The 19839-nt window shown below is 37.1% G+C and overlaps 1 protein-coding gene across 5 annotated transcripts in view; it reads left to right on the plus strand.

Annotated features, from left to right (window-relative positions):
* The window catches only part of LOC150108743 (twitchin-like), a 2666638-nt gene that overhangs the window by 2075676 nt on the left and 571123 nt on the right, over positions 1-19839 (plus strand). The gene's annotated exons all lie outside the window — the stretch shown is intronic.

Raw genomic sequence — 19839 nt, forward strand, 5'->3', positions numbered from 1 at the left:
ATGCATAACACTTGTTAGATTCTAAAATAAAAACTTCCAACTTCCAACAGCTTGTTAGATTGATATTTCCATTAAGTCCGTATGTGTGATATTTCTTCATTCTGACACGAGACAGATTTTTATTTAAATATCTGATAGCAAATTTGTCAGAGAACTTGACCAGAAATTATTATTACAATTGAGCAACACAGTTTGCATGTGAAGTATCTTCAAGAGAAGGTTACTTAAATAAAATATTTAAGATTTTTAAATAAAAATCTGTCTCCTGTCTTCCACACTCACCACACTTTCAGGCAATGAATTCCAGTTGCCAATTACTCTCCATGCAAACAACCTGCTCCTCATTCACTCCCTTGCTCACCCCTCTTTATATTGTTTCTAGGCACAGCCTCCTAAATTTCTACCCTTACTTTCCTCTCTATGAAAATTCTCCTCCACTTTCATCTGGTAACAACACTTCACCAACTTATATGTCTCAATCATATTCCCTCTTCTTCATCTATTCACAAGTCTGTGAGTTGCAATCTTGCAAGATCTAATGCAGAGAGTCAGGAAAACTAGACTGTCAAGTGAGGAATGGGAAAAATCTTATTGAGCCTTGATAAGACCCCCATCTTGATTACTGTGCCCAGATATGGTCACCTAGGTTTCTTCTTGATGGGGAAGAGGTTGAGAGGATCCAGAGGCGAGTGACCAAGATGATAGCAGGTCTATGGAATGAACCTTATGAAAACAGGTTGAAGATTTCTGGGTTGCAGAAATTGGTTGATAGGCAGAAAAGGGGAGATATGATTGAGACATTCAAATTGCTGAAGTTTCTATAGGATTAATTCAGAGGATATTTTTTGAGAACAGGACTGGTGGTGGGAGGACTAGGGGGCATCCATGGAAGCTGGGCAAGAGTGTGGTTAGTAAGGGTGTTAGAGCTGGGTTTTTTACTTTTGGAGTGGTGAATGAGTGGAATAAGCTACCAGAGTCTGTTGTGGGTGCTATGACAGTGAATGAGTTCAAGTTAAATTGTATGATAGATACTGTGTGAATGTCAAATAGTTGTGATGGACATGATGTTTAGGGCCACCCTTGATGAGTCTAAGGACTCCTTGGAGTCGCCCGTAATAATATTAATAAAAGGCTATTGCATAAACTGAAGAATATGGAATTGGAATATAAACTCTTAGCTTGTATCAGTTGATGGTTGAGAGGCAGATATCAAAAAGTGGTATACAGTAGGGGTGAAAATCCGCAGATTTAAGGTGACCAGTGGTGTGCCTCAGGGTTCAATCCTTGGGCTATTGTCGTTCAATCTATACAATAATGACATTAGGAAGGGTCTAACAGGAGATGTGCAATTATTTGCTGATGATGTGAAGATAGGCAGGGCAATCAGGGATACTACTGATATCCAGCACTTACAAAATGATTTGAATAGGCTGGAAATTTGGGCAAACAAAAATGGCTGTCAGCTTAATGTTAGTAAGTGTAAAGTTATGCAATTTGGCGTGATGAGATTTCTAGCAGTATATTATACTAGCAGGGTTATGCTACAAGAAACTGATTATGCTAGGGATCTTGGCATAATGGTAGAGAGGAATTTGAAGTTCAAAGATCACATAGCAAAAGTTGCAAATACAACTCAAAGGATAATTGCAATGCTGAAGCAAACCTTGACATGTAAGAATAAGGAAGTCATTTTACTTCTCTATAAAGCCTTAATAAGACCGCACCTGGATTATTGTGTGCAGATTTCGTCTCCTGGGTTCCAAGGGGATAAAGATGCTGAGGAAAGGGTGCAAAGAAGAGTTACAAAGATTATATCTGGATTATGGGATTTAGATTATGAGGACAAAGTATGAGTATGTGGATTACAGACTCTCGTTAACAGGAGAAAGAGAGATGATGATAGAAGTCTATAACGTTTGAATGGGGTGCTATATATTATCATCTGATGAAATCTTTTGTTATATGGAAGGTAGGGAAAGAACACAGGTGCATGCATGGAAGTTAAGTTTGCAGTCAAGAAAGGGGTAAGAGCTAGGTTTTTCTCTCACAGAACAGTTAGTGAGTGAGTGGAATAATTTGCCTTTAAGTGTAGTGAATGCATCTAGTGTGAATGAATTTAAGAGAAGGTATGACAGCAGGTTTGGGTGATTTATAGTCTCTCTCAATGAGTCCTTGATTCCCTGGAGGTCTCAGATAATAATAATAATAATAATGATAATAATAATTTATTTAGTATCCTAGAAAAATTCAGCAAAATCATTGCTGACAAGACAAAATTAAGAATTTTTGGAAGATGGTATCTCAGAAGGATTTTTCTTTCGACTAACCTTTAAGAGAGACTTCTCACCATACTAAGAATTCCTTTCTCCACTTATCAAATATTATCATTTCAAGAACTTATACACAAAAAGATTGAAACCTTAGAAGACTGGAAAATCTGAAAACGTTCCTTTTCTTCTAAAGCCATAGTACCTGAAACCATAAACTTCCCTGTTCAGCTCTACACAGTGGTGCACCCAGGATTTAATCAGGGGGGGGGGGAATTGTTGAATGAATAAAAATATTTTTAATGCAATGAATTTGCATTAAAAATATTTTTATCTGTTCAACTAAAATTCATTAGGTGATTATAAAAATTTATTTAAAGAATAAAATTCAGTTTTCTTTTCTTTTTACAAAGCTCTTGAATTATTTCAGTCATAGTTGCATTAATCTCTATGTGTATATACAGCAAAGTCAGTCCGTTCAATCATGATTGTGTCACGGTAGATCTTAAATAGGTTTTTAAAAGACGTAAGTTAGAAAATGACCTTTCACTGATGCATGTTTTTGCTGGAAGCATTGCAAATATTTTTAATAAGTTATAGATGTTAGGATATATCATTTTGTCACACTTTGAAACTGCATCAACAGCATTTTTGCATGGAGCTATTGCAAACGATTTTTCAAATTTCTTATACCACAACTTGAATTCGGCGTTCAAAATTGCTGGATTTATATAAGGCAAATCACCAGCATAAAATTCACACAAATGACAAAAATCTTCCATTGCACTTGATGTTTGAGCATCTTTTCCATTTGGTAGAAGAAAAAAAAAATTTTCAAAATATTACAATGCCGAGTGAAAAGATCCTGAAGTTGAGTCAATAAATGCAATGAAAATAGTTCTCCTGAAATACTCTTCTACAGAATTGGCTGGATCATTGGACCTTAATGTTTGTTTTGATGTAGTCCTTGGCTTTTTAATGTCAATATTAAAATTATTGGCTTTTATACATAATTTATTGTAAATATCTTTAAATGAAGACTTTGGTGTTTCACAAATGGTATTTAATTGAGCCACAACATCATCAACTAAATTTAGAGCAATTAAGAGGTCACTGTCAGATTTTTGCATTATTTTAGACAATGGTAAGGTGTATGCAAATAATTTTTGCAAGCTAAATCAAGATATTATAAAACCAAATTCACAACAATGAATTATTTAAAAGTTTTGTGTTAGAGGATGAGTCTCTGTCTTCCCAAGAAATGATTGTTTCAAGACTATGAATCACTGCATCATATAATTCCACCATGGTCATGATGGCTTCATGGTGTTCCACCCTCCTAGTCAGGCAAACTTGGCGTAGTTTCTGTCTCTTAGTATCCGGTGTATATTTATCAGTGTTGTCAACAAGGACATCCTGTCTCTTAGGGATATTGAAGAAATTGTGTACCTTTTCAATTATGCCAATGCAATTTCTTATTTCAGTCGCAGATACAGCATTTCCAGTTGTCAAATTCAAACTATGTGATGCATAATGAACATATAAAGCTTGTGAATATATAACTGATATATGAGATTCGACACCAATAAACTTTCTGCTCATTGATGCAGCGCCATCGTAACCTTGTCCACGTAAATATGACAAATCGATGCCATAATTATTTGAGCTTTTTAATATTTTGTCAGATAAGTTTTTTCCTGTATTGCTTGTTACAGAAACAAATTGTAAAAATTATTCACAAACTTTGTTGTCCATTTCTTCGTCTATATACCTGGCACACAAGGAAAGATGTTCAGTGGTAGAAATGTCACAAGTTTCATTGGCAAGAATTGAAAAACATTTCGCCAAATTAATTTTTTCGACCAAACTGTTCAAAATTATTTGATTACATGCATTTATAATTTGATTTTGTGTGTTCCAGCTAATGTAGGTAGCATTTTTGGCAGAATGTTTAAAATGTTCAGACAAGTTTTTGTCGGCCACATCAATTCTCATTCTTAAAAAAGCTCAAAAATTGCCTGCATTAGTACAGGTTGGTTCATTTGAGCTCCTGTTCAAATGAAAATTCTCCATATCACGATGTCCTCTCAAGGGTATATTTTGCCGACCACATAAAATTACTGTTTTTATAATCGGCTCTAATCGTTTCTGATTAACTGGTTTGTGATGCACTATCTACTTCAATTTGTTGATTGATTAGAATACATTTTCTAATATTGTTTAGAATATTCTAATATTATTAGAATATTAGAATATTATTTTCAAATATTCTAATAATATCTCGAATATTGTTTAGCCTTTCATAAGTCATTATATGATATTTTGTTTTTTGATGATTATTAAATTTTTCAATGGCTTTCTTCCAGTTATTATAACCTCCTCCTCCTCATCATCATCATCAAATTCCTGCCATGTACCCTCAAGGGGGTGTACAGGATATGATAGTACTACATGAAAAAAATTACATCGTTACTAACTTCCTATCTACAGTTTTCCTCCAAATCAGTCTGTTACTTGTCAAGACTCCAACATTATCAGATCTTATATTTCTATAAGATCTGATAATGATCCAAAATGATCCAGAGGAAGACCAAGATATAGGTGGTCTTCCTCTGGATCGTTTTGCTGCCAGCCTGGCAGAGAACACTTGTTTTACTAATCTTTCTTTCTCCATTTTGTTTAAGTGACCATACCACCTGAGATTAGCTCTGCTAACGCATTCCTTGATGTTGACAATGTCAAGTTCTTTCCTATTATCCTCATTTCTAATATGATATTGCCATTGATGCCATTTGCTCACACCTATAACCTTTCTCAGGACTCTCATATCTGCGGTCTCTAGTCTTTGGTCAAGTGTTTTACTTCTGACCCAGCTCTCAGATCCATAATTTGAAGCACAAAATCCAAAAAACAAAATAAAATCTTTTACAAATTTAACTTTAATTAAAATTTTAACTGTAACTTAACTTCAATGTTATTGAAGAATTTACATATGGTAAGGTTACTCTTCAGAGATGGAAAGAAGCTTCAAGTTCAAGACATCCTTTTCAACAAATTCAATGCAAAATAGCACAGAATACGAGCATATCGGACATGACTTATGACTGAGCATCTGCAATCATTCGCTAATACATGATACCCATGATCCTCTCTGGCCCGGCTCGGATATCTATAGGACAGCATTTCTCACTCCTTCTTAGCCCAAGGACAAGTAAAATGCCTAAAACAATTCTATGGACCACTAAGTCATGTAATTTTTTTCAAAATGTATATGGGGATTACCAACATTTGGGAAAAACTGTGCCATTTATAACATAATAAATCTAAAAACATGTTTTGAATATATATGGAAACATAATTAACTTGGAAGTAAACGAGTAAAAGTGCATCATCATTGAACAAAGTTTTAATTTTTATTAAACAAATAAATAATATGATATAATTATTTACTATTTACTTTTAATGAGATGGATGAGCTTCTCGGCATTGCAGTGTTGCTAAATATCTGGCTCAATAATTAAAAGAAACACACGTATTAACCACAGTATTCACTGTGGTTAATACGTGTGTTTCTTTTAATTATGATCGCACCACAAGTTTCGTTATTTAAAAAAAAAAAAATGTGGCTCAATATTGATCAACTTCAGTCAAAAATCAGCATGCACACACACACATGCACACACACATGCACACACACACTAAGACAAATTCTGTATTTTGTTTTTATTTGAAGGAGCAATGAAAATTCTTTCTCTCAAAGATAGGTTGTAGAAAACTGCATGATGATTTTCGATGTTTCTAAATGGAAATTCACTTCTCAGTGAAGACGAGATCCAGAATCAAGCCAAACCACGATCACAAAATTGCATTTTAAGTCCACTGTCACTTGAAAGCTCAATTAGTTGTTCTTTTTTCGATAACAAAAGGTCATTCTCATGACTGCAAGCCTGAAATGGATTGTGAACCCACAGAAATTTCTTATAAAAGTTATTTGGAAAATTTGTTTCCAAATTCTGTTTCAGAGTTTTGAGGTGGACACAAACTCTTTCCGAGTGGTTAAATTCTAAACTAATAAGTTTCGGGGCCCTATACAAAATAACCAATTGTATTTACCTTTTGAATACTATCCAGGGAAGCTCCAAACCTCTCCATCCCTTTCATCACGTGTTCGTAATCAGGCTATTGTTGATATTGATTTATATACACACATTCAAAACTGTAAACAATTGTTGAATAATAACACAATAATGTAGGCATAATTACTGTAAAGGGAGAAAAGTCACAAAACAGAAAAATGTTCCTACACAATAATCAATTGTATTTACCTTTGAATGAGATCCACTGGTCGAGTGTCCAGCAAGTCAGCAAATCTTTCCTTTCATTCAGCGTATTAATATTATCGCATTGCAACTGATGGGAATTCTGTGTTTGTGTGGATTCGTTACAGACCTCATTCTCTTCAGAAACTACACACAAACTGTCATTACAAACTCGTTTTGTATTATCACTGTCATCCGAGCTATTTTTCTGTTTAAAGAAGGTACCAATGTGCTTATCCATAATTGAAATACCATACTTACTTGAATATAACTCACCCTCGCATATAACTTGTGCTCCTGATTTTACTTTTCAAATAAATAAATTAAAATGTTTCGCATATACCTCGCAAATGAAAAAAAGCTGAAACACTTTCAGAGCAAGGGGGGAATAGTAATTTGTTCCCGCAGTAAACAACACGCCCTCCTCAATAGCCACTATATTGTAGAGGCAAGAAAAACAAGTACTTTTATTATGTCAGTGAATAAGGTACCAGTAGTCTGTGTAATATATTTCTCAACAAATAATGCAATTAGAGACGACTGAGATAAAAATGACTAATTAATGAATCACATGTCCTTTCATACAGAAACTATGCTATTTAGACTCAAGCAAAACCATATGTTGCACTGGCAAACACAGTGTCTAACTAAAAATTATTGTTATTAATTAGATGTGTGTGAGTTCGCCTGCTCCAAAGCAGCAATAAAGTTCAACCGAAGGTGTTAAAATTTGTAAACGTGTTAAAACTTAGCATAGAAGACAGTTAGCATTTCAACTCAACTGGGCAGCTTGCTTTTATCTTTCAGTCGCTCGATTTCCTAAAAATATATAAATACTGGGGTTAACTCACAACACACTTTGTCCAAATATTACTTAGCACTTCTGAAGATATATTGAGCATTAGTTGAAGGAGGAAACCCTTCAACAATAAAAATCAATAAACAACAAGCAATTGGTTGAAATGTAGTCATGTGGACAACACATGTTCACTCCAAATCTGACAAAACAGCAAGGGAAAGTGGAAGCATTAAAACTATATTGTTGCTCACTTAATCCCTCTTTTATTAAGAGGAGTAATAGATGGGAGTGTAACTAAATCGTACTTGCCGGGTGCGAAATTTAAGGATGTAAGTGAGAGCATTAGAGTGCAAAAACAGAGGGTGAAAGAAATAACAATTGTGGCTGGTACGAATGAATTGAAAGGTGATAAATTTTTTATGAGAGAGGACTTGAAAGTATTGTTAAAGGTAGCGAAAGAAAAGAGTGACAGAGTTAGAATGGTGAGTCTGTTTACCGCGGTATGACAGAGAGGAGTTTAGAAGGAGGGCAATAATTGCGAATGATATTATGCGCAGGTTATGCGGACGGTGTGGTGTGGAATTTGTGGACGTGTGGAATGAGTTTGATGGGCGAAAGGACTTATACAAGATGGATGGACTGCATTTGAATGGACTTGGTGTGCGGAGACTGGAAAAAGTGTTGCTGAATGAAGTGAAAATGGATGTGCAGAACCAGGGAAACTAGAACTACCAAGAAGGGGGGGAAGTGGATATCCAGACATCAGTGAGACAGTTGAGTGTAAAAATGTATATAATGTTCCTGAGCCAGCAATAAGGACAAAAAATGGGAATGTGATATTTAGAATAACGCATCAAGATAGGGGTGGGACAAAGGGAACATTGCAATTCATGTATACTAATGCCAGGAGTATTAGGAACAAGAAGGAGGAATTTTTGGCCTTGATTGGCTCTTCCTGGCCACAGGTTATTGGCATTAGTGAAACATGGCTGACGGAAGATGATATAGTTAGTGGGATAGAATGTGTAGGTTATAGTATGTTTAGGAGGGACAGAGAGAATAAAATTGGGGGAGGGGTGTTATTGATGATAGCTGATGAACTGCAGCCAAGGAGAATTGAAGTATTGCAGGATAGTGAAAGGAGCTCATTTGAGGCTATTTGGTGTGAGATTGATACTGGCAGAATAAAATATACAGTTGGGTGCTGCTATAGACCAGGTGATGGAATAGATGGTGGAGATGGTATGCATAAACAAATTGATGAAATGAGTGGAAGGAGGGTAATTATTATGGGGGATTTCAACTATGGTAACATTGATTGGAAGGAGGAGAGGACACATGTGAGGAAGGAAATGGATTTTATTCAATTATTAAGGGATAACTATCTGAAACAGCATGTAATTGAAAATACTAGGGGTGTGAGAGTGCTTGACCTGGTAATAGTATCTGAGAATTTGACTGTAATGAATATGACCATGTTGCCACCTATTGGTGAGAGTGATCATAAGGTCTTGACCTGGGAGGTGGCTAAAGGTGTGAAATTTGTGATTAAGACAGGGCATATGTGGAATTACCCTGCTGGCAAGTATGACAAGCTTAGGAGATTGCTTGGATCAGTGCCATGGCATGTACAACTGCAAGGGCTGGATGTCGATAGAGCATGGGAAGTGATCAAAGAGCATTTACAAGAGGTTATGGCTGATTGTATACCTAAGGTCCGAATAGTGAAACAAGGAGGGGTTAAATGGATGAATAACACCATTAAGCTTGAGCTGAAAAAAAAGAAACAACTATGGAGGGAATTTAAAGAAAGGGGTGACCTGCAGGCACACGAACGGTATAAAGTACAGGTTGGAAGGGTAACGAGTGTGGTAAAAACAGCAAAAGCCGATTATGAAAGGAAACTAGCTATGCAAGCAAAAGAGAATCCCAAACAGTTCTTTCAATATGCTGCAAGCAAGAGAAAAACTGTACATGGCAAAATGATTTTAAGGAATGACGATGGTAAAGAGTTCACTGAACCAGTCGATATAGTGGAGTTACTGAGCGCGCACTTTGCAAAAGTATATCATCCAGGTGGTGACGTTGAAAAAATGAAGGAACCATTAGTTTATATGGGAATTTTGATGAATGAAGTGGAGGTGAATAGTCTATTACAGAACCTTAATGTGAATTCATCTGTGGGATTGGATGGTATACCGGCACGGGTCTTGCATGAAGCGGCTAATGAATTATCAGTGCCCTTGACCATGTTGTTTAATCTGAGTCTCAGGTCTGGCTTAGTCCCGAAGCCGTGGAAAGAGGGGAAAATAGTTCCACTGCATAAAGGAGGATCCAAGACTATGGTTGCAAATTACCGACCGATCAGCATATCAGGAGTCGTTGTCAAGGTCTTGGAGAAAATAGTCAAGGGAAAAATACAGGAATGGATTGATGAAAATGAGATACTGTACAGAGGACAGCATGGCATTGTGAAGGGTAGATGATGCCTCAGTAACTTGCTCAAGTTTTATAACAGGGTGACGGCTGAACTGGATAAGGGAAATGGGTTTACAGTGATACTGCTGGACCTGGCAAAGGCTTTTGACAGGATACCACATGGAATACTAATCCGTAAACTACAACATATGGGAATGGATATAGGGTTGGTGAGATGGATAGCTGGGTGGTTGATGGAGAGATATCAAACAGTAGTTTATTCAGGAGTAGAGTCCAAAAAACGGCCTGTGACTAGTGGTGTGCCACAGGGTTCTGTTCTTGGACCACTGCTGTTTAATCTGTTCATTAATGATATAGGGAATGGTCTAAGTGGGACAGTTCATTTGTTCACTGATGATGCAAAGTTGGGTAGGGCGATAGTGAATGCAGAAGATGTCAAAGTCTTGCAAGAAGACTTAGATAGATTGGAGTTCTGGACTAAGGAGAATGGATGTCAATTTAATGTGACAAAATGTAAGGTTATGCATTTCGGAGTGAAAAGATTAGCAGCAGTATACCACATTGGTGGAACTGTACTCCAAGAGATTGATGAGGCCAGGGACTTGGGAGTGTTGGTGGATAGGGAGATGAAGTTTAGGGGGCACATTGCGAAAGTAGCTAAATCAGCTCATCAACTCACTTGGTTGTTGAAAAATACCTTGACGAGCAGAGAAAAACAAGTTATTGTACCTCTGTACCGAGCCCTGATAAGATCTCATCTCGACTACTGTGCCCAGATTTGGTCACCTCGGTTCCTTCTTGATGGGGAGGAGGTTGAGAGGATCCAGAGGCGAGTGACTAAGATGATAGCAGGTCTATGGAATGCACCATATGAGAACAGGTTGAAGATTTGTGGGTTGCAGAAGCTAGTTGATAGGCAAAAAAGGGGAGATATGATTGAGACATTCAAATTGCTAAAAGGATTTTATAGGATTAATTCAGATGATATTTTTGAGATCAGGACTGGTGGTGGGAGAACTAGGGGACACCCATGGAAGCTGGGCAAGAGTGTGGTTAGCAAGGGTGTTAGAGCTGAGTTCTTTACTTTTAGAGTGGTAAATGAGTGGAATAAGCTGCCAGAGTCTGTTGTGGGTGCTATGACAGTGAGTGAGTTCAAGGCAAGGTATGATAGATACTGTGAGAATGTTGAACAGCTGTGTGAACATGATGTTTAGGGCCTCCCTCGATGAGTCTAAGGACTCCTGGAGTAGCCCGTGGTAATAATAATAATAATAATAATAATAATTACTCATCATTCTGCCACTACAAATTAAAATAGTGGCAGAATGTTCATGGAATGAACATTCTGCTGCTATTTTTATTTTATTTTTCAAGTATCCATTTTATTTCAATAATTTTTACTTATTCAATTTTAATTTGTTTTGTTTGGCTAATTAAAATATATAGATTTATTTGGTTAATTTAAGTCTGCCTGTGGACCACCTGTCCCATCGTCGCAGACCACAAGTTGAGAAACACTGCTATAGTGTACTCTCACCTTATGTGACCGCTAATTCATAAGTAGCATAGAAATAGAAGACACGAAACTACATAAAAAAATAAATTTTAATTAGGAAAAGTATTTTGAAAAATTTTTTTGTGTATTTTAACTTTTTCTTTTTTTTTGGGAGGGGGCCCTCCCTGGGTGTGCCACTGGCTCTGCATAATAAATATTACAAATGTTGCAGAAGCTGAAGAAAAGCAATTATATAGTAAAGCTGTGAACTTTTTTTTTGGTTCAACTGATACCAGAAAGTTAAACAGGAATTTCTTCAATTATCAAAGAAACATGGAGGCTTAGTGCTTCCAGTATTAAAATTCTGCTTTTTAACAATAGACTCTCAAAACTTCATAAATTATTACAGATTAATCATACGTTTGCAGACTCTTTCCATTACTAGTTGGGTTTTGTTTTGTCAGAAAAAGTGTTGATTCACTTTTGATGAGTCATCCTTTTTCCGACCCAACATAAGGTAATGTCAGAAAGGATGGATAAGGACATACTTATGCCCCCAAATGGAAATTGTGCCTATTTATGATCTAGAACATGTATGTATTCAGTTTTTGTAGATTTTAACTAACGTTAGAGAAGCCCATAACTTGAACAGAGAATGTTTGTAAATTATTTTAAGATAGGAAATCCATGTAAAATTGCTAAAAAAGATGTATATAAGTTGATACAAGTATTTGGCCATGTCAAAGACAGTTCGGAGCTGTGGTAACCAATCGGCTGCCGCTGTATGCATGATGACACCACCAAGTGAGGACGCTCTTTTGTGGTATATAGGTTTCGGCGGGGAATTCAAGCTCTCTTCTCTTTTCGACGGTTCCTGGTTTCCTGAACCGAGAGCTGAGTAGCTGTGAAAACTTGCCGCCATGCGTAGCAAGAATTTCCCCTTTGCTATACGTGTCACGTGGATCAAAGCTGCAGCTATAATGCAACCAGAGTTCTAGAAGAAAGGACCGCTGGAGAAATGCCAGTGTACAAGTCAGTGAAAGAGTGTTCCTTTTTGAGTGGAATAAAAGAACAGCGAAGATGCCATTAAAAGAAAACATGATGAGGAGATCCGAGAATCTAGATAAGAAGGTCCTAAATCTACCAGATAAAGCAATAATGGTAAGCTGAAACCTTTTTGTATTAAGTTAGAGTAACCAGAGAGGAAAGAGAAACTGAACGTTGAGAAAACAGCCAATTTCCGTGTTGTGTTTAAGGAACTTTCTGCATTTGGACATTTTGTCTACACCTAAGGAATAAGAGGCATCTTAGGCTTGAGCCGAATAGGAAACCGAGGCTTCGGACTGTTTATACTGAAAGAAGGAAATTAATGTTATTATGTTGAGTTTAGATTTGAATGCTAGCTAAAATTCTGGGGGAGGACAAAGTTGAATATAAGAAGGATTGTTACCTCATGCAAAAATTTGCCTGACGAAACACGTCTGATATAATCCATGCCAGGATTGTAGAATAAGCCTGTATATATATGTATTTTATATGTGTGATAGTAATGGGTAATTTAGTATAAATTAACAGAGTCTGAGAATAGATATATAAGGAAGTGTAAGATTTTGTCAGTATAAGAAATTATAGTGTGGAACTTTTTTTTGGATGTGTTAATTTAAGAAAAGGGAGGGAACTCAGACTCTTTTAGAATTGAAAGTTTTAACTAAAATGTATCTCTATGTTTGTGTCAAAATAAATGTATTTCTTATGTGTAAACCAAATGAGTTTGTCATGTTTCTGTGGATTGAATTACCGCTTGAAAAACCACGAATCGTGTATTAGAGGGAAATCCATTAGTTACTAAAGAAACGGGACCACGACTGCAAACTTCTTGATCCCTACATTCCTTTTCTTAGTATTCTAGGATAGTATATCAGAATTCTGTTGCCGGATGGCGCAGTCATAAAATAATATAAATTTGTCGGCAAACGAAATAACTGATAATAACATAAGATAAAGGATAAAAGGATAAAACAAAACATAAAGATAATAACACAAAAAATGAGAGAAATAAGAGATATAACAATGGCGCAGCAGTCGACAGGATGTGCTAAAAAGATTTAATTTGCACAACAAGTTGGTCTCAATCCCAGAAACAGAACTCAGTAGTGAAAAGTATAGTAGTGAAATTATTTTTTTTGAATTTTAAACACTGTTAATCTAAGAGCGTAAGTATGTCCCTACCTACTACAACCACCGAGATGAGCGACCCAGAGTTGTTTAGAACCATAAACCCCCAACAAATTTTCCCTCAGTTCTCTGGCGAAGATTCTGATGATGTGGGGGCATATTTTGAGTACGTAGAAGAACTTAGGAAAATAGGGAGATGGAGTGACTTCCAGTTACTCATTCTGCTTTGCAGCAAGTTAATTGGAAGGGCAAAAAGCTACTACTTCTACTCCTCTCCTCTATTGAAAAATACAATGTACTACCAGAGGTTTAGTTAAAAAACCTAGGTTAAAAAACCAAGACAGTAGGGCCTGACCTCTGGAAGCTCCAAAGCATAAGGCAAAAGGAAAAGGAAAATATGCATGAGTATTATAACAGGCTACTCACGTGTGCTAACTCACTGACTGTACAAGAGAAGGAGAGACGACATTTGGATTGGACAGTGTTCCAACTATTCAGAGTAGGCCTGAGACAGGAACTAAAGGACGTGGCATTTGCGAAGGACATATCCAGCCTGAAGGAATGCCTTAATGCCGCCACCGAGAAAGAACAACTGCTTGGGGACATCTACCCTGCAGCCACTGCAAACCACATAAATGTGGTAAATGATAACAAGGAAGATAACAGATGTCTGAGTCAAAGAAAGGAAGGGAAAGAAAAGGAAATAGAGAAGTGCCAAGAAGTACAAGAAAATATAGGAAGAAACAAAATGGAATCTGTCTGTAAGATCAATGATGACGCGTGTAACTTCAACGAAGTCCGCTCCTTAATCAAAATGGAGGTTGAAAGGTTACAACAACCACTCATGGAACGACTTGATTTAATAACCAGCCAGTTGACGGAAAATCCTACTAACAGCAAGAATTCCCAAATGATTCAGGAAGAGAAGGTAACTGATCTCATATGACAAGAAGTAAATAGGTTAGAACAGCCAGTACTTGACAAATTAGAGTCCCTAATGCACAGGTTAACACCAATGTGGCTCGAGCCCTCCTTTGTCTTCAGACGGAGAGGTTAGATGAGATTTCCGACGTGAGATCCCTAGATGTTACCGATGTAACAAACTAGGACACATTGCCCGTGACTCTCTTACCTCACAGAGAACCTCAAGGGTCAGACACCAACCTGAGGCCACATCTTACGTTTGTGCCAAGTCATTTGAAAAGGGAAGGGAAAATCTCACAGGGATGAAAGTAATAACAAGAATAGGCAGAAAAGACACACTCTTAGACACAGGCTCCCAGGTTTCCACTACATCTGAGAACTGCATCAGGGAACTGGGTACTTACATGAAATTAAGAACTAAGAGATTGAGGAAGCCAATTAGACTATTAGGGATATCACCCTCTGTGATTTATGCCCAAAGCAGGTAAGGTTAAGGATAGAATTGGTAGGACTAGGCCTACATGCATGCATGGCATAACTTCCTCGTACTGCCCAGAAACTTGTGCTCACACGTAGAAATGATCTTAGGTGAGGATTTCCTGAAGAAACATGGTTTTATTATTTTTATTTTACTCTATATTTAGTCTATATTCTCTTATCTTCACTTCTTGATTATTCTTAATTATACTAAAACTTTATCTTCAATCTTAATTCTCTTAACTTCAATATCTCTCTTGGTTGATCTATACTTACAAGAACGATGCTAGTGGTTTGTGGGACAAAGGAATTACTAATGGCAGATGCCTATTCCATTGTCTCACACTGGTTCTAATTCCTTTTTTGGATTCAGGGAAAATTTATTTTTCGCTGCACCACCCCGAATCCTAGATTAACAGATAGTGTAGAATCGAGGAACCAGAACACAGTTTAGCATACAATCTTACGTTACTAAGAGTTACGTTTGCAGTCATAGCCTCTCTATAATTTAATCTCCCACTGTGGTCCGTAATTTACGAGCAAGTGCAAAGAGAAGAAAATCAGGCAAGTCATCAGTTAAACAAAAAGAACAAAACATTTAATTCAATTGAAACATTGTACATACTATGAATTCACTCTTAATATTTAGTCTGCAATTGCAAATGAATGAGCACTAATTTACTTAGATTCTCAATATCTATCTTAGCATGCATGACAAAGAACTTCAGTTAATGCTTACAATTTACACTTGAAAAATCATGCTTATTCAATAATACTAAGGACAATTATTAGCTGAATAACTAGACTAGCTTCATGCATTCTCATACAATTTCTTCTCACAAAATTCTCATAACCTTTTCTATCATTAAAAGACAATTCTTAGACTCCACATGCTCTTAATTAATTTACTTAACAAAATACTCAAAATTCTCATTATTACTTTATCATTCAAAGAAAACCTTCTTTAAAGTCCTTCCTAAAGTTTACATAAATTCTTCTAATACACATGTACACATAATAAAACATGGATTGTACGTTACCAATTGCTAGGGAATCATCTGGCCACTTTACATATCTCTTCTGGACAATTACTTTCGACGCCACGTTCCTTCAGCTTTCTCTGAGGTATTCTTCAAGGTTTCAATCTGCACTTACTTCTGCCGCCGAAAATAGGTAGACATTGTTCCATGGTGAACTCATTCAACATCATAACGACATCTCCGTAAGCATCGATGAATACCTTCTGCTGGGCTGGTTGCCGACCGGTAATTTGTTGGGAAATCTACGGCAAAGTTCCTCTGTCCTTGTCTCGAATCCGTGAGGAACGAGGGGGACGCCATGAGGAGGCTGCATATACATCGTCAAGACTGCCCGAAAACTCCAGAGCACACCTCCACACAAGAGTAAGGGTGCAAGCTCCACCTAAAGAACTAGAAGCACAAGAGCACAAGAGAGCAAGAGCAAAAGAGACCTTCCTCGGCGCTGCACGACTTTTTAAATTGCATGCCTTACGTTCACTCCACGTCATCGATTACTCCTCCCATTTTCTCAGCGTCACCTCACGTCACACAGTACTGCACGCCACACACGGAAATCTTAGCCTACTCTTCTGCACGTATGGGGGGGGGAATTACTTACTTACTAAAGGGTGCACCTGTACCCTTTGATGCACGTGTTTCGATTCCAGCCATTTCTATTTAATCGGATTATCTCTTTCACCCAGCAATTTATAAGTACTTACACTTAAGCAGTTTAGCAATTCTCAATACTTTATAATATCACATATTAAATGAAAGATTCTCAGCTTAGTAACATTTTAGTGAAATTTACAAGAGTCTAGTACATTCTGGTACATCAATAATTGATTCAAAATTGCAAGCCCATGTTAAGTCTGAAGGAAATGTAAATTAATTTAATTTTTGATTAATTCAGAACTTAACAATAGACTTAGAAACTAGATTGGAGCAGTACAGTGGATGAAAGAATTTGAAGGAAGAGTAGGTCAGTAGTGCATGAGAGATATTTAAGAAAAAAATTGTTGTCAGCAATGGCAGGTGAAGAACATAAAGCAGTTTGCAGACAAATGGATGACTAGAGAAATTTCAGATGAAAGAAAGATTATGGACGGCATATAAATTTAATAAGAGTTTTGCAACAGCACAGGTTCCAAGGGAGTGGAAGGAGGGTAAAATTGTTCCACTGCATAAAGGCGGTGATAAGGCTGTAGCTTCGAATTATAGGCCGTTCTATATATCTGGAGTTGTGGTGAAGGTCCTGGAGAGATCAGTGAGAAGTAAGATACAGAAATGGGTTGATAACAGCAGTATTCTCTGTGGTTATCAACATGGGTTTGTTAAGAGGAGATCACGTTTCACTAACTTACTTATGTACTATAACAAGGTGACAAATACCTTGGACAATGGAGATGCAGTGGTGTACTTGGATTTTGCAAAGGCTTTTGATAGACTGCCACATGGCAAGCTCTTAAATAAATTGAAACAGATGGGATTGGATAACAGACTTCTGTGTTGGATCAGTGACTGGCTGTTGAATAGGTATCAGAAATTTGTATATTGGGGTGCATTATCTCGAAAGGGAAAGGTCACAGTGGTGTACCGCAGGGGTCAGTTTTGGGGCCATTGTTATTCAATTTGTATGTTAATGATATTGGGTTGGGTTTAACTAGTGATATCCAGCTGTTTGTGGATGATGCAAAACTGGGGAGAGCAATTCACAGTCACGCTGATGTTAATGCCTTACAAGAGGACTTGAATAGATTGCATGAATGGGCAGGTAAGTGGAACTGTCAATTCAATGTTGCCAAGTGTAAAGTTTTGAGATTTGCTAAGCAAATGGAATGCAAAGTATACACTTGGTGGGGAAAAGCTAACAGAAGTAGAGGAGATGAGAGATCTATGAATGGTGGTGGACAAGGACCTGAAATTCAGGGGCTACGTTGCACAAGTTGTGAAGACATCACATCGAATAATGGCAATGATGCGGAGAACCCTGACATGCAGAAATAGAGAGGTTATGATTCCATTGTATAGGCTTTGATCAGGCCTCATATTGATTATTGTGCACAGATTTGGTCGCCAGTTTTCATGGTGACAAGTATATGAATGAAAGGGTACAGAGAAGATTCACAAAGGTAGTGAGTGGTCTTTGGAATGTAGAGTACGAGGACAGATTGAGAGAATGAAGTTTCAGAGCCTCGTGAATAGGAGGAAGAGGGGGGGGTTGATTGATTGAGATATATAACATGATTGAGACATATAAGCTGGTCATGGGTTGTTATCAGGTAAACATGGAAGAGATTATTCATAGAATGGGAGAGAGGCGAGTAGAACAAGAGGCCATTGCTGGAAACTGTATAAGGAGGGTATGAGCAAAGGAGTGAGGAGCAGATTCTTTGCATGGAGAGTGGTTGGTGAGTGGAATGCATTGCCCGGGTGTGTTGTGGATGGTGGCACATTGAATCAGCTTAAGACGTGGTTGGATGAGCATTGTATGTAATAGTGAGTACCTCCCACGATGAGTCTCTGACTCCATGGAGGTCAACTGTTAATAATAAAATAATTATAATATAAAGAGAGAGGTGGAGACCAGTTGCATGAAGAAAATATGGCTCAGGTTAGGAAGTTGACTAGTACAGTAAAGAGAAGAAAATTAAAACATGAGAAGAAAGTGTTACAATCCAAGAGAATTCCAATGAATTGTTTTGTTTATGATCAGCAGGAGGAAAAATAATTCTGGATGTATTATCCTGCTGCATGAAGATGGAATTCTAGTGAGCAGGACAGGTGATATATTTGAGATGTTTAATGATCACTTCATTACAGTGCTCTATCCTGGTAAAGCAGGGGTGAAGTATTAGAAGTGAAGCAAGAGGGTGTTTCTAAAAATACAGAAGATGCTAGAGGTCAGTTAGGCAAGGGGACTAGATGTGTTTGAAGGTTATGTGCTGTGGAAATGATATGTCATTAACCTTGTGTTTAATGGAATGGTTTTGCAATGGGGCCAGTTTCTGGATAGACTAGGAGAATAAGATAGGTGCATGGTACGGTGTACACTCTTATTTTTATTGGATTTTGGAAAGGCATTTGAAGGAGTGCAACCTCACAAGTTTTTGTGTTGTTGCACTCCGTCAATGATATTGTTACTGATATTGCCAATGGTATTGTCTCTGGACATATATCAGAGAGGCTGAATGTGTGTGTGTGGGGGGGTTTCAATGATATTGTCACTGGATTACAGAGAGGTATTCAGTTGTTTACAGATGATGTGAATGTATAAAGTATAGAGGACACAGGAGAGGATGGCTTAACTGTGAGTGAGCAGGAGGTATTTGAGGAAATAAATAAACTTGATGTCAATTAGGCAATAGGATTTTAGTAAATTTCTATAGCTCTGTTTTTGAGTGTTTTAATAACTTCAAGTTTTTGTGAAGAGTGGTAAGAGTTAGCATGTGTATTACTCAGGTCAGTAGTTTTAACAGTTGACCAAATTACTGTAACTTTAGAATACCATGTAGATTATAATGTAGTTTATTTCTTTGTATATATGTGTATACTCCAGATGATGATAATGATCTGGAGTTCATATCATGATGGTGATGCAACCATCATAATATAAAGGTTGAAACATTGAGTGATTATTTTGGTTTATATTAAGCTGAAGTTTTACTACAACACAGTAGTTGTTTCCATAATTTTTAATAATGAATGCTGATCACCTTGAAACTATGAAAGAAAGGCATGTTTTGCATATGGTGGTATTTTGAAGCTATATTCCACTTTTAGCCATGGACCTAAAGGGTTGTGCTAATGTCCTTTTTCAACAACTAGAGTGAGCATGCTAAGTGGTTTCTGATGCCAATCAGTAGTCGGTTGAAAGCATATACCCCTCAATTAATGCAGTGTCTGACTACATAAAGCATAATGG

This window comes from Typopeltis vanoorti, chromosome 3 (assembly GCF_054136105.1).
Source record: "Typopeltis vanoorti isolate ZY-2024b chromosome 3, IOZ_Tvanoo_1.0, whole genome shotgun sequence".
NCBI classification, from domain to species: domain Eukaryota; kingdom Metazoa; phylum Arthropoda; class Arachnida; order Uropygi; family Thelyphonidae; genus Typopeltis; species Typopeltis vanoorti.